Source organism: Python bivittatus, unplaced genomic scaffold, assembly GCF_059951505.1.
Source record: "Python bivittatus isolate LINGU-HERP-01145 unplaced genomic scaffold, Pbiv_v1 ctg000610_np1212, whole genome shotgun sequence".
Taxonomy (NCBI): domain Eukaryota; kingdom Metazoa; phylum Chordata; class Lepidosauria; order Squamata; family Pythonidae; genus Python; species Python bivittatus.
This window is the reverse complement of record NW_028277088.1, coordinates 22,046,878-22,063,507: the sequence shown is the minus strand read 5'-3', so window position 1 is coordinate 22,063,507 and position 16,630 is coordinate 22,046,878. Positions and strand designations below refer to the sequence as shown.

The 16,630-nt window shown below is 37.6% G+C and overlaps 1 protein-coding gene across 3 annotated transcripts in view; it reads right to left on the bottom strand.

Moving 5' to 3' along the window:
* The window catches only part of CDK14 (cyclin dependent kinase 14), a 251,509-nt gene that overhangs the window by 191,256 nt on the left and 43,623 nt on the right, over window positions 1-16,630 (bottom strand). The window contains exon 1 of one of the 3 annotated variants that reach the window (XM_025164414.2): window positions 5,360-5,493. The exons of the other annotated variants lie outside the window; for them this stretch is intronic. The gene's annotated coding sequence lies outside the window, so the exon portion shown is untranslated. Of the gene's footprint in view, window positions 1-5,359; window positions 5,494-16,630 lie in introns of those variants that run through there. 3 annotated transcript variants of the gene reach the window in all.

Below are 16,630 nucleotides of genomic sequence, written 5' to 3'. Positions count from 1 at the left end.
GCATCCAATAACAGGTTATGGATAGATTGTCTTAGAGAAAATCTATCTATGTGGTTGCTAGGAGTTGAAAACAACCTGATGGCACATAATCAATCAATCAGTCAATCAATCAATCACTGCATTAGAGTTTTAATATGATTATTATTCAAATATCTATGATAAGAGATGATTAATTCAACAAGATTCTTTCCCATTTTTATTGGACACCTCAGAAGATGAATACAAAGGACTGGGTTTCAATCTCTTTATGTTGGGAGTGTTACATTTAGAAAGAGACACTGGCTCATATATTTTGGGCTTGTAAACACCATTGTGGCTTAATATTCATAAGGTTATTACTAGGTATAGGGAAAAGAAATAAGGGTTAAAGATACAAATGCAATATTATATTTCAAAATGTGCAACCTATTGAGTATGAAGAACTTTGGATTTATCATGCTGCAATTAAAAAGATTATTTTAGTGAAAAGGCTCTAGTGCAACTGATTTAAAATCCTACAGGTGTTCCTTTGCTGGATATGACCAGGCATTTAGCTTATGTTGCAAAAGTCTGATCAGTGTTTCACTGGTCAGTCAAGATATAATTTGTATTTTTCAACAGCTCTCTTTTTTCCTTTTTTTCCTTGCCTTTTGGTTCATTTGTTTGTTTCCTTGTATTTTCTTTTAACTGTTATATTTGGTTATTCCTTTTTTCTTTCTAGTAATAGAATAAAAGCAATAAAATTAAATGTAAAAACAGCCAAATAAAATAACCACACAATATACGTTGTAAAATGTGTACTTAACATGACAATTGCTCAACACATTCAACAAGAATCCCATATTTCTTTAGCTGCAGATGTAGTTGTAATTTTGCTTCTTTTGCTTTTTGGTAAGTTTTTGCCTGGTTTTGGTGACACAAATTAAAAAACACTTCACAAAATGATTCACTTTTGGTTAACAAAGAACTTAATATATTGTGAGCTACAACAACTAAGAATTGCTCTGCCCGCTGGCAATCAACAAAAAGGGGCTTTTTAAAAGCAGGCATCTGCTACCTATGAGTCTTGGGATCTACTGACATGACTTGAGTCACTGTTGCTATACTTTAGTCAAACACAGGCAGTGAGTAACATGAGTATATGTACTGAAGCACAAGGAAGGAAAACTTTCTGTGCACTATCAATTTTCTAGTCTGCAGGAGGTCTAAAAAGCATTATTTTTTTATGGTAGAGAACACGAGGAGCAAACTGTAGAATCTGCTTTCAAACAATTCTTAGCTGAGTTTCAGTTGCATGAATGAACATTCCATCCTCATAGACACTGATGGAACCATTGGCTGAAAGCCTATACACACATACACACACAAAATACGGTACTTCTTGTTGGCACTGTTTCTGTATAGTAGAATCAAATTTATTTCTAAAAGGCTTCATTACCAAATGTCAAAAAGGGTGAAAATACTAGTTTTCTAGGAGAATTAATGATTTCAAGAGCTTTATGTTAAAGGCTGAGATTTCATTAACTTTATATATCTAGCTTTCACAGAATGTGTGAAGACACACGCTTCTCATGTTATTTCCAGTACATTAAAGAAGTTAGTTTCCTATTTTCCAAAAGAAATAATATTAATACGTGGAGCCTTGCCTCAAGAGACTCCATTTCTCAGAACCAATTTCAAAAGATGATCCAACGAACTGAGAGGGGGAAAAGGTCTTAAAGAACTGTGACTCACTTAAAATGACATCACATTTTGGAAAACATTATATCCAGATGAGCTAAGCCTTATGTATATCTAATATAACCCTTGACAACAGGAATAATATTGCTGGAAAAGTAATTTGAGTCTATTTTGCTTCCCCCCAAATATTATGTCTACTCTGCCTTCAATAATTCAAATAACAATTTTAATTGCAATACCATATAAATAGATGGAATTGGCAGCACAGATAAAAAGAAAAAATTATTTGTGGTTCAGGTCCTAAATTTTAGGTACAGGTAGTCCCCAGTTTAAGAACGAGTTCCGTTCCCAAGGTCTGCCCAATTTTGGCCTAGTCACATTTGTATGTGAGCTGGAACAGTATTATATAATACTGTACAAGTAGTATTATGTAATGAACTCAAAGCATTGGGTACTTAACCCGAATTTTGCTATAATAGGCTCCATTCTTAACTATGGGTCATCTGTAACCTGGGCATCTGTAGTGGGAGTAGGAGGAGAGATTGCTCCTTCCACTTATTTCTGAATATTGCCTATTCTTCTTAGGCTACATCTGGTGTAGTATGGTGATTAATAGGTTGGACTAGAACCAGATTTAGCCAGGCTGAAGTCCATCTCAGTGAGGGAGATTGGGCCAGACTCACTCTCAGCCCAATCTATCTCACAGAGAGAAGGGGGTGCTACATATACTATCTTGGACTCCTGGAAGAAAGATGGGATATAAACATAACAAATAAATATAAAAACTTTTTTTTAAGAAATAGGTCTGAGATGAAAGTATGTTTGATCCACTCTTATACCTAAAAATGTGTTCACTCTCAGCCTTTATATCAGCCCTTTCCCAATGAAATAGCAAGACCGATCAATATGATTTTATGTGAGGCTTAGTCACTTCAATACAGCATTTCATATCATTTTTGGTTTATTGCTGTTGTTTGATGTTTTCTTCTTTTTCATATTTACTATTTTGTATTTTGTTGTAATCTTTTTCTCTTTTAAAAATAATTTTTGACATGTATGTAACTTATGTATATATGAGCAGCTTCTACATTTTGGGGCAAGGCTGAAATCTGAACTCAGATATCTGATATAGAAAGTCAACAGCTGTCATTATTTTATAGCAATTTAAGAAAACAATTCTAATCAAACAGCAGGCTATATGGCCCATATTATGGGCTGTTGCTGGAAGCAACCAGGATTGAACTTATGGAGTCTTTCTTGTAATTTAATACAAATATTTTTATTTCAAATATTTAGAATCAAACATGATATATAGGCTGATTGTGCAGGTTTATCAAATGGATGAATGAGAAGAGTATGGTACACCATACAGCTATCAATTATCTAAAGGAAATACAATTCAAAATGCAAAATAAAATTTTAAGGTCTTCTTACAGGCTTTTACTGAAAAAACCAAATTAATATTAAACAGAAGGGACTAGCACAACTCTGGTGTCAACAAGTAGAAGGATCTGTCTTTCATACCCACTGATCAAACACACTCTAACAGCAAACACATAGACAGAAATCTTAGTTCAGCCTTTCAGTTATTATAAGAATCATAAAGATTGATCGATCTTTAAAATAACCTTTCATCTCCTAAACTTTTGAGACTATGCCTAGACCAGTACATAGCATGGTTTAGAAAATACTGTGGCAGCCAGTATAATTGAATTTGAGTGAAGCTGCATGTTCAGACTTTTTGGGCCCTATTAGCATCAAGAATATTGCATTTTGGGCTAGATAAACTTTACAAATTGTCTTTAGATCAATCCCATCTAAAGACAGATTGTAGCAGTCTAGTTTAGAGATAAAATAGAAGCTTTATTAATTCATAATTAATGCTCATAGGAATGTAACTTAATAATATTTAGGCAACACAATCCTGGTGGGCTGTTTTCTTAGATATTCGTATTAATGAAATAATTGTTCAATCATAAAGCCTACAGATAACTAGAGGTTCATATGGCTAAATTCAGAGCAAAGAAATAATAATCATCATTCACATTCTACCTTTAAATTAAAAAAGTAAATGCAAATAACTGTTATGCCTGCATTGACATCTTATTTCATAAAACAATAAAATATCACTTAGAACCTATATATAGCAAAAGTAATTATTCTACCACAAATTCATGAGATTAGTTTTCCACACATAAAAGGAGTTTCCATTTCAATCAAATTGTAAAATTTTGGCTCAGCTAGAAGAAAAGAAAGCAGCTTTTGTCACTCACATTTAAGAAAATGTGAGTGATTTCAGTGGTTTTATAATAAGTTTTAATTGTTGGTTTTATTGTACGCTGCCCAGAGTCATCTTGTGTGAGATGGGCGGCCATATAAATTTGATTAATTGATAAATAAATAAGTAAGTAATAAGTAAGTAAGTAAGTATTTGCAATACAATACACATCACATGGGCCTAACTTTGCTTTTCTATAACAGCAGCCCTTAAAAGTATGGTGAGAATTGATTTTTGATGTATTCCATAAGAGACTCTAGTTCCAGTAGGACTTGTCACGTAATGTCCTTAGGATAAAGACAGGAACAGTGAAGATTTCATTATCTGCTAGCCCCATTTGAAACAAACAGACATTAATATATTATTACTTAATTAAACTTATATATAAATTTCTCATGCTATTTCTACAGGAAGTATTATCCACTGACTTCAAAATCACTCGGATTTGAAAAACTTTCTCCATACCTAAAATTCTAAATTTGAACTTTCAAAGAAAGAATGAAAATATTAATAGATGGTTCTGAGTGCCAGCAGACCTCCTCTTATGAACTCAATGGAAACAACTAAGCACTAATACAGAGATCTAGATAACAGACAGATGCACCACATTTAAGTAAAATGAATTATGTGATTTCTCTTGTGCTGCAATCCACTTGCCAGTCTATTCCTAAGCAATATGCAGTTTATATATTTTATGTTCCAATTAATGAGATTTAATCTTAATTTTAAACATATGTGACTTGACACTTTCACATACACTTAAATATTCCTCTAAGGTCTAATCTGCTGCTAGTACTTTCATGAATCCCTTTCAAATATTTTAGAACATCAATATAAAGCCAACACACAGGTAACAAACCAAACACTTCTGCTGACCTCACATCATTTGGTATTTCCTTCAAGGTTCATTTCAGTGTAGTACATGGCTTTCCTCCCTTCCACATTAAGGAAAACCTCTAATTTACTGAAGCTATTTATTCCATCTAGATCCAGCATGACACAGACTTGTTTGCAGTGATGAAAAAGTGATTGGTCATGTCTTTCATCCACTTGTCCCAGAGGACACTCAACCAAGCATATACGAACAAAATTGTCTGTAGTATCCTCTTTCCACTCTAATAAAACAGACTATAGGCAAGATGCCTAGTTCTTTAAACATCCCCATCTGTTTTCACAGAGAAAAAGAGGTTTCTTCTTTTAATCCCCAGGGGATCTCAAGACAGTATACAGTCTCTTGGGTCATTCTGAACTAGCTACAATGTTTATCTGGCTTAATTTTAAGCATTCAAAAGAAAACAGAAAGCAAGCCTGACATGTACCCAGAATGAATAGCACTTAAGTAGCAAATGATAGCTAGGGATTGGTTTTACTAAGATACCTCAAATTCAATTTATCCTGGTTTAAAAACAAGCGTAGCCTTACCGTTTTGGTGGCAGAATGCTTCTTGTTAGATTCATCTGTAACTCCTTAGCATTCCTCTAAGAACATTTCTGATTGCAATCAGGCCAGGCTCATTCACAGCAACTGAATTCACATCTTTCTGCACTAGCAAGCTGAAATGGTACGGCTGAACTACGACTAAAAGAGGGGGAAATTATAAGCAGAAAAACAAAGAAATCCCTGAAGACAGGATATTCTCACCAGAACTGCAATGTAGGTGTCAACAATCATCAGGGAAAGAAATGTAGCTATCTAAATTTCATCCCCAACATATGGATATAGGAAGGAAGGTTTTGGGTTGTCCTTTTTCACATAAATTGCGATGGACTTGCCTGTGGAGTTCCCAGGAAGACATTCTATTCAGGCTCTGCAGCAGTGCTGCAGCCAATACATATGCTGTTGATGGTGTACAGCTTTGTGAATATTTTTGATTTAGGAATATTTAATTGACTACACAGGAATGTTTCAGTGGAAGAATAAGCTGGAAATGAAATATGTATAATCATGATTCTTATAAGATACTAGAGGAATAAATTAAGAGTGTAACTAATTATAGCCAGTTTGATTGTTTTCTCAGTATCAAACAGAAAGAAAGCCTGTAAGTCACAGAGGAAAGGAAAAGAAAGACTGTGCATGCCATTTTAACATAAAGTTATGTTTAAAAGATGGGAAATTAAGGTCTGGCACAAAACCAGTATATACTTGAAAAAATTCAAGAGAATTTTTAAAGTTCTTTCCTCCCTAGCTTGAAGGGGTCACACTAGTCATCCTATAATAAATGTAATGCAGTACTCATATTAGTTATCATGTAATAAAAATCAATACGAGTACATAATATATTTTAATATCTAAACTAGCAATTTCTTAAAAGTAAAACACATGTATTCTGGGGTTTCATATTGTCACCAAGAATGAACAGCATATTAACTGTACCATAAATTTAGTTTCATTTTATGATGCCAGGAAGACCTTACATTTAACTCATTCTAGTACTGGTAGCTTAGATGCACAGATGCACTCTTTTATTTGACATAGATTTCTAAGCAGCACTGCTTTTGGTCAAATAGCAAAGATTCTAAAAAAGTTAATAAGATCCAAGAAACAAAACTGCTCAAAGTCAAGTGCATTGAAACTAATCCACTTAGTAAAATATAGGCATATTGATTAAATGTGCAAATACCACATTTTTTACTTGAAATACTAGACTTCTGAATTGCCAAGAACAATTTTAGTGTACTCCAATCTAAGTCTCCTGGTGTGGTTTGGTCTAAAAAAAGAATACACTGCGGTAAGTTAATTGCCAACATCGGTAAAGAACCTTTAGACTTGATTTAAACATGCCACAGAATATCCAAAGCCTCTGAATCACATGGCAATCTATAAGGTTGGCCTAACATATAGACTGGGCTCTCAGTCCGTTGTACTTCTTAATAAAATGGCTTGGTAGCACTTACTTAAGATTACAAATCCTCTTGTGCTAATGCCATATCTATACTAGCTGTATCTATGCTATAGCCTCTAAAGATACTGCTACAGTTTGGTGGGTTTGATGCAAATTTTGGACTATGCAGAACATCTGGAGAGCAACAGGTGGAGGAAAACTGCTCAAGACAATTACAATCACTTTGAGAAGCATTCATATACAGAATCATTTCAAATTATCTACTTACGGTAGCCATTTTAAAGAACCATTGCTGTTCAGGCAGCTGACCATGTTTTGTACATCATTTCAGCTTAGTAAAAACAGTGAAGCATATGAAATTGTTATCATAGCTATTGTTAATTTGTTCATGGCAATCTTTCAAACATACTGCTGGATACTAGTACTGTCAACAGACCGCTTATGTCATAATCAAGAAAGCCAGCTGTTGCAAGGAAGCCATGTCAAACCTCATAATTGGGCTGGCTCAGCAAGGGCCATAAATAATCAAGGAGTAGCAAATAAAGATATTTTGCAAGACAAATTAATTCTAACCCTTAAAATATATATCCTATGCGTGCACAAAAACCCATCCATCATTTTGTACATTCTTTACATATGCCCAAAATCACAGAAATGTATAACCTTTACATATACACTGAGATCAGATTCCTTTTTGGCAACTAGTAACTACTCCACAAATGGAAGCACACACTGCCTGTATTGCCAAAATCATTGCTTTTAAAAAGATAGTAGTTTAGACTATAGAATTTCCATCTCCAGATGTATAAATATATTTGCTATTTTCAAATCTCCCGTTGCTGAACTTTATTTTTCAAACTATATCTAGTTTTCTGCTGGCCTCATATAGAGTTTAAATCTAAGGCCCTCTGACTTCTAAAGCAATCACATCATTTTAGCTGTTGAAAGAATAAAGGCTAAATACAAATGAATAGAAACCTGACACAATAAAAATTTATACCATAAGATTTATACCATAAGCCTCTGATATAGGCTGAATTCATTAATGACAGTTCTCAATTTCATATTTTTCCCCTAAAGGCAAACATCAAAGTTTTAGTTTTCATACCAGCTACTGCCTAACCTTTTTAAAAACTGACCAACTTCTGATGCATCACTGCAAGAGACTTCTAGTTCCAAGGTTAGGATTATTCTTCTAATAAATGGAACATTTTCACAGGGTAACCATTTTCACTTTGCAAAACGTCATTTGTTTTTTGGGCTGAAAATGTGCAGGCTTTTAAAGACAGGCTAATGTCAAGGAACAGTACAAAATGGCAGGTATAGAATCATTTAAGGGATTAGCTTCTATGCAAGCTAACAGTAGTATAATACGTAAAGCCCTTCACATTTATAAACTGAGCAATACTAACAACTCTACAAAATTAGTACCTTCTTCACACTAAAGGCAAGTGTCTCTAGATTAATGTCCAAGAAATTAAAAGTAAAACTTGCTGGCTCACATGACCACTTCTATCATTTGTATTTCAAGGCAACATACAAATAGAAAATAATAAAAAAAACCCATTAAATTCAGTCTGCCCTCCGTGCATGTAGGCAGGGAGGGCTAGTTTAGAGTCCCAATCCCATGGGGCAGGGACCTGAAGATAATCCTCCCCTGTATGCTTTGGAACACCTTATGGCATAGACCCATTTGTTTGGATACCCATTTGACTGGATTCTTTGTGAGCCGTTAAAACTGTTTTGCTTCAGAGTTGAACAATACAGGACATAGCCCTGTGGATTTCCACTCAATACAGGTAGTCCTTGTTTAGTGACTGCCCATTTACTGACTGTTTGCAGTTACGAAGGTGATGAAAAGGTAACTTTATGACTACTCCTCGCATTTATGACCTTTACAAGTCTGTAAAGCAAAGGAAAGCTGAAATAAGATCATAAGCAAAGTTGCAGTTTCACTTAGCAACTGCTTCACTTAACAACTAAGTTGCCGGTCTCAATTGTGATCACTAAACAAGGACTACCTGTACCATTCTCCAATTTGAACTGGAACCATTCATGAGTATTCTCTGGGTGAGGTCATTCTGCCAAGTATGAATACATGTAACAGTTGTATCATCTAGCTCATATTTTATCATTTTATTAAAGGACATATAAAGAACATATAAGAGATTTTTTTAATGCTTTGTTAAGATCAAGGTACACTATCTTCACAAAATTCTCCCAATCTAATAAAATCTTTTTTTAAAAAGACAGTTTGCCTATTGCTGTCTCTTGTTAATTGTTGCATTCCTAGCCAAATACTCACAAATACAACAACAACAACAAAAACAACAACAAGACTGGCAATGGCTGAAAGCAGGAAAGTTGAAGAAAGAGACAGAGGGGTTAATTCGGGCTGCACAAGACCAAGCCTTAAGAACAAATGTATATAAAGTCAGAATTGAGAAGACAGCAACAGACAGCAAATGCTACTTCTGCAAAGAAGCTGAAGAAACAGTGACCTACCTAGTTAGCTGCTGCAAGAATATCACCCAGACTAACTACTGTACAAATAACAGCATGACAAGGAAGCCACAATAGTGCATTGGAATATCTGTAAGAAATACCATTTGCCTACAAGCAAGAACTGGTAGGTCCACAAAACAGACAAAGTTTGCAGGTGACCTGAGTGATGCCGTGGCCACCCTTTCATGGTGCCTGGAGGCTGTGGGGTCTGGATGGGGTGCAACAGGCTTTAGCTGAACTCTGGTAAGATGGAGTGGCTGTGGATTGGAGGTCCCTTTATATCCAGGAATTTACCATCTTTGGTTTTGGATGGGATTGCACTGCTCCAGACAGACCCAGTGCGTAATCTGGGGGTCTTCCTGAACTCACAACTCCTGGTCAAGGAGGAGGTGGCAGATGTGGCCAGGAGGGCCTTTGCCCACCGTGCGGTGTACCAGTTATGCCCCTTCCTGGATCAGGAGGCTCTCTGGTTAGTCACTCATGCCCTGGTCATCTCTCAGTTAGACTACTACAATGCACTCTACATGGGGCTACCCCTGAAGAGTATCCAGAAGCTACCGCTGATTCAAAATGTGGCCGCACGAACGATCTTGGGTGCCCCTAGGATGGCACATATAACACCTTTGCTGCGGAAGCTGCATTGGGTGCCAGTTTGCTTCAGGGTCCAATTCAAGGTGTTGGTTATCACCTTTAAAACCCTACATGATATGGATCCCAGTTACCTGAGGGACCGTCTCACCCCCCTTACATCAATCCGTCCCACCTGGTCAGGCAGAGAGGGCATGTTGTGGACCCTGTCAGCAAGAGAATGTTGGCTGGCAGGGCCCAGGAGGAGAGCCTTCTCTGCCATTGCCCCTGCTCTTTGGAATATTCTCCCCCCAGAGGTACGGCGGGCTCTATCCTCCTGGTTTTTCAGAAAGGACTTAAGACCTGGCTCTGCCAGCTTGCATGGGGTGATAAGAGTTTTAATCAATCCTGGGGGTAGCTGGCGCCCTGATGTCACTCCCTGAGCTATTTGCCAATCCCATCACTCTTGGAATTTATTATTTTTAAGATTGTTTTTATATTGTATTTTAATTGATTTTATCTCCTGATAACTGCCCAGAGTCGCTTTTTAATGAGATGGGCAGTGACAAATTCAATATATAAATAAATTATATATAAATATAGTAATATAAAATGAAGATGCTAAAATGCTCTGGGACTTTAGAATTCCAACAGACAAGCATCTGCCACACAACACCTCAGACTTAACAATTGTTGATAAGAAAGACAAAAAAGTCTGCATAGTGGACTTTGTAATACCTGGAGACAGCAGAAGAGAAGAGAAAGAACTGGAGAAAATCACAAAATATAAAGACCTGCAAACAGAAGTTGAACAACTATGGCAAAAGAAAGCAAAGATAGTACCAATAGTTGCTATCTTAACTATTAAGATAGTAACTATTACTATTACAGTATTACAGTATAGTATTACACTACTACTTAAGTACTGTACAATCCCAAAACACCTGGAGTACCACTTGAAGACCATCAACACTGACAAAATCACCATCAGTCAATTGCAAAAGGCAGCAACGATACCTTTAACACCATCAATCAATGTCTGCCTATCCCAGGTCTTTGGGAAGGACTTGATAGGTGGGTAAAAATGCCAAATCCAGTCTAAACATCTGGCTGATTGTGCAACCAACCATAATAATAGTAATTTATTAAATTTATATGCTGCCTCACTCCCAGTGACTCTGAGTGGTTTACAATCATTAAAAACATTTTTAAAAAAACAATACAAAAAACACACAAACAGCATAAGACAAAAGAATAACAATGGCATTTGTTGTTCAATTTATTGATATTTCATCTCCATATTCTGGGACCTTGACATTTTTCAAGTTTTCAACAATTACGGTTAGCAGTTCTGCAATCACCTCTTCTAGTTCCTTCAATTTATCTGGCCAAATAACAGATTCCCTTCTCTGTACTTCTTTCTGACAAATGAAGTTGTCAGCAAGAGAGGACAAGAATTTGTGGACCTGTGACTCTTCGAAGTTAGATTTCCAGCAGATGTCAGGATAGTTCAAATCTCCCATTGCCATTATCACATGCTTCTGGAAAATGTGGTCATCTGTCACAGAAAAGCCTCATCTATATCTTCTGTATAACCAGGCAGTCTATAACAAACTCCCATGATTATACTACTTTAGTGTTACCTTTTTGCAGAAGAAGTGGTACTATGAATTTGAAGAACATTTTTCTTGGTTCTTGCCTCCTCTGCCTTGCCTGTTGGTAGCTTATCTATGCTGGTAGGCCTGGGAACTCCAGCAGCAGTTTCCCTTCCTACCCAAAAAAAGATGAAGTGCTGTCTCTGGACCAGAAGGACATCTTATCCTGTATCTGCTCCCTTCCTCCTCTGGGACTAAAGACAAGGACTATTTTTTGTCCTTCTTTTCTATTAAGTCAACAGACTCTCCAAACAGCTTTCCCCCCCCCCCCCCGCAGAGAGTTATCTGCAACATAAGCAACCTCCCAATGCTTGAGCCACCCCAGAAACCATGGATCTGGCAAACAATTATAGGCTGCTCATGAGCTCTGCTACTCTAGCTAGTTTGTTAATGTCTTCTCTGAAGCAGTTTGCTTCTGTCAACTTCTGGGAAAAGGTCACATGTTCATATCATTGAAGTTTAGGTGGTGATGGAAGGGACCTGAACTTGTGGCCTTGTTAGACGAGCTCATCCTTCCCTCCTCTATTTAAGCTTGTCCCCCTTCTCTGACATATCATCCATTCCAGTGCTCCTCAGTTTTCCCATTACCATGGGGAGAAAGGGGATCCAATTCATGTGCTCATTGTGGTCTGAATGGCTTACATGCTGCTGTACTGACTTTCATGCCCCTGCAAGGAACCTGGGAATGCTGACATCACCTGGTCTGGATCCGGCTGCTGGATCCCACTGTTGGCAACACATGGAAGTCTTGTGGAGGGCTCAGTGCCAACTGGGCTGCTTGCCTCCTCTGCACTGCACCAGTGCTTCTGCAGGCCATCACTTTCTAGTTCCATTTGGGAGATGGAGTGGTCTCCACCACCACCACAAACTTTCTTGGCTGCCAGTCTGCTGAATTGGTAGCTGGCAGAGTCACTCTGCTCACTCACCCATGATTTGCACTGCTAGCATTGAATTCTCCACACACTTTCCAGTCTTCAGTATTTCCTCCACTACCCCTTTCTTTGTTCTTGACCCTAAGACTGAGCCAAGTGAAAAAAAACATTGTTTTTTCTATAAAGCAAAACTAAAGGATGAAAGGAAGGGGTTTCCTCTATGGAACAAGAAGTTTTAAGTCTCTTGATGGAGAAAGGATTGGAGAAACAATATGGAACTTTGCTTTTATATATGACCACAGCTGCAAGACTGTTATATGCGCAAAGATGGAAGGATTCACAAATACCTACAATGGAAGAATGGATGATTAAATTAATGGACTTGGCTCAAATGGCGAAGTTAACAGTGTTAATAAGAGACAATACTGTTTCTAAATTTGTCCCCTCATGGCAACCCTTCTTAGATTATGTGCTTGGGTGGGGAAAAAAATGAAGCTTTGATTGTGGGATTTGATTAGATGGTTTCTGCTGATAGAAATAATGTGAACTTGGATTAATTAGTGGTAAAAGATTAAGCTTTTTTAAATTTGTATTTATATCTGTATTGGAGATAGTTGGAAGTAACTTTCTATTTCATTTTTCTATCTGTTCTCACTATTTTAGTTTCTGTCTTTTTCTTTTAGTTCTATTTTCTTTCTTTGCTATACTTTCTGATTTGTATTTTAACTATGCTTTTTATATATCTCAATAAAAGTTTTTACAAAAAAAAGTTTTACATTTCCCTTTGAGGAACAACAGTGTAGTTAAACCCTTTCCTGCTGGTTCCATCTTCAGTGAGGCTTCTACATTTGGATAGCTTACATATGACATAAAAACCATTCCTAGTAATTCCACACAGTTCTCAGAGGAGCACAAGTGGACCCCCAAGGTTGCATGTAGCCTTAAATATGAAAAGAGGGGAGTTACTAAATCCTTACTATTGATATGATTACATTATTAATTGGATTGTATATTCAGGTTTACTAAGTAAAAAACCTAAAAACAAAGCCCAGAGCTTTCCAAAAATTAATAGTGATTTTTAATTCTAATGTAACAACCAAGGAAAATCATGGCATACAGTAGATATAGTCAAATCATATTAACTGCATTTAATTAATTCAGTTAAAAATATACTAATATTTGTCCCAGCTTCACCCACTTTTTACTAACCTTCCCCACTTTTTAGAAAGTGGACCCTTGCATGCCTCTCAAAGGTGAAATTTAGATTTCAGCCCCCCCATTGTATTTTTTAAATTTTATTTTTATTATACATGCAGAAAGAAAAAAGAAAAAATAGTAAAAAAGAAAAGAGGAATCAAATATACAAAATCCTTATGTCTCCCATATATGAAATAAAAATGTATAAAACAAAACCATTTGCATGTATGTCTGTATACATATATATGTGTGTATATGTGCATATACACACACACACACACACATACACACACACATATTTCATGGTCTATTATACATTTAAATTATTAATAGCTAATTCAGTTTATTTAACAAAAACAAATGGGAGATGACTAAACATATAAACTACTATAGGTAGTCCTCAGGTTATGACCACTCATTCGGCAACTGTTCAAAGTTATGATGGTGCTGAACAAGGAGATTTACAACCAGTCCTTGAAGTTGCAGCTTTCACGGTATACCTGTGGTCAAGTGATTGTGATTTGGGCACTTGGCAACCAGCTCACAATTATGATGGTTGCAACATCCCACAGTCATGTGATCGCCATTTGTGACCTTCCCTGCCGGTTTCCCACAAGCAAAGTCAATGGGGAAGCTTGGCAGGAAGTCACAAGTTGCTCCTGCCCCTTTTTCTTCTGAGGAGCCCCTGGGTGGCATCGGGAACTTGTACTCTGTAGTGCCTGCCTGTACTCCGTAGTGCCCACCCATGGCACCCACCCACCCATCTGCACTCCATGCCCACCCACACTCTGTAACATCCACCCTCCCACACTTCCTAGCGCCGGCCCACAGCACCCACCCATCCGCCTGTAGCTCTTGCCTGCCTGCCAGTAGCTCTCACCCGCTGACCTGCTTGCCTGGGATGCAGTTTCAGCGTCTCTTCCCATGTCACAGTCACATGAGGTCCTCGCTTAACAACCCACACGGTCCTCACTTAATGACAGCAACGGGGACTGTCGGGATTGGCATCGCAAAGTAACGCAGTTATGTGACATCTCACTTTACAACCACATCACTTAGCGATGGAAATTCCGGTCATAACCTGAGGACTATCTGTATATGCAGTCCAAATTTCTAAACAGTCCTCCAATTGGGACTCCTGGCATAAAAATCCTTTTCAAATATAGAAAGAGAGGTGTGTTTTTGAGACCATTCAATATCTAACTAAGAATGGGCGTCCTTCTAACTTTGTATTATTATAATATAATACAAATAATTGTATTATTATAATGTGCTATCAATGGAAACATATAATGTCTATTTTTATAGCTGTCTTACTAATTGTATAGAAATCAAACTGTAAATAATTCAAAAGTACGCGACCACCTAAAACAATGAGTCTTCCACATCAAAATTCATGTGAAATCACTTTTCTTCAAAAATTCAAAAGGGAGCCACCATAATACAAGACTACATCATATGAACTAATATTGCCTGTTGAGTATCTCATCTCCAACAATCAGCTTATTTATAAACATAAAATAACATATTTCTTGAATAAAATTCTCAATTCAGGATAGGGTATGACCTCTAGAACCCATGAAAATTGCCCAAGGAGAACGGATTTTGACAATTTGGTACCCCTGAAATGCATCAGTTCAGATTTAAATTAATTACAATAATATTATATCCAGAAAAGGCTCCAAAATCATAAGATTCTCATTTATCAATAAATACCAACATGTCACAAGACTATATTCCTTACCTATTTGTATCAAATCTTAAATCTTACAACTCCACCTAATCATATGTGCTGAATATTCAACACATAAGCCATACAGGCCATACAGTCAATGAGAGAGAGGGGATAAACCTGCTTGGCAAATTTATCAAAGTGCTGTATGATTCTGACCTACAACATAGATGGTGTAGTCACCTGGTAAGAGGGTGGCCTTCGAAAAAATTGAAAAAATGAAGTAATAAATAAGTAATCTTATGGCTGCAATTCAAACAGTATAGCAATTCTGGGCAAATGCAGTGTGAGTGTCCATGGTCAAATAGTGGCTGTTACACAGGGATCTTTATGCAAGAAGGAGCTATGTCTATTCTATTCAACAGAATAATGACTTGTTTGTATGTGCTATTGTTCCTAAACCTGAATAGCTCATTACAGCTTCCAACCAGAATACAACTTTTCTTGCCTTTACAGTACCACCAGGAGTCCCACCACCAGATTAAAGATGACAACTGACTTTGCCTTTTATATAAAGTTGCCTTGCTTTTAAGGATTGATTTAAAACTGAGTTCTCAAGAAGCGTTACAGGTAGTCCTTGTTTAACTACCACAATTGGGACCAGAATTTCCATCACTAAATGATGTGGTCGTAAAGCAAGACATCACATGACTTCATCACTTAGCGACTACAATCCCAGCGCTCCCAGTTGCCATCGTTAACTGAGAATTGTGGGTCATTAAGCAAGGACCCACTCTAATCCATACCATTCCACGCTTGGTCCCTCCCAGCCCCAAGCCTCAGTAAGGTAAGGGACTGCTTCCAACTCCCCCCACCCACCTATTCCCCCCATCTCTGCCCTTCTGGCCGCCCTGCACTCTGCCTTGTGGGGCAGCAGGCAGCACAAGAACCACATGGCTCTGGGGCTGTTTACAACGTCCTGGGAAGCCGTAGCTGCCCCAACCCAGTCCCAGCCACAGTCACCCTTGCCTTCCTGCACTCCAAGACCCCTGCCGCCCTGCACCCCAGCTGACTTTCACCATCTTCTTGCTCCAAAAAAAGCCCCTTTGCAAAAAGCTCCTGGGCAGACCTAGGCTGGGCTTTTACTTCACGCTGCAAAAAAAAAAATGCCAAAAGCCCAGTCCAGCCCTGCTGGAGGACTAAGGCTGGACTGGTCTACCTGCCTTCCCAAGGAGAAGGACTGGTCTATCTATGGAAAATGGAAGGGAGAGGGTTGAAGGGGGCTGCGAGGGCCTGGTCATTCCGCTTATTGCGGCCAGAGGACCAAAGTTCCCAGGAGCAGGCCACGGGGGAAGAAAACAAAAAAGAGGAGAGGGAGAGAAG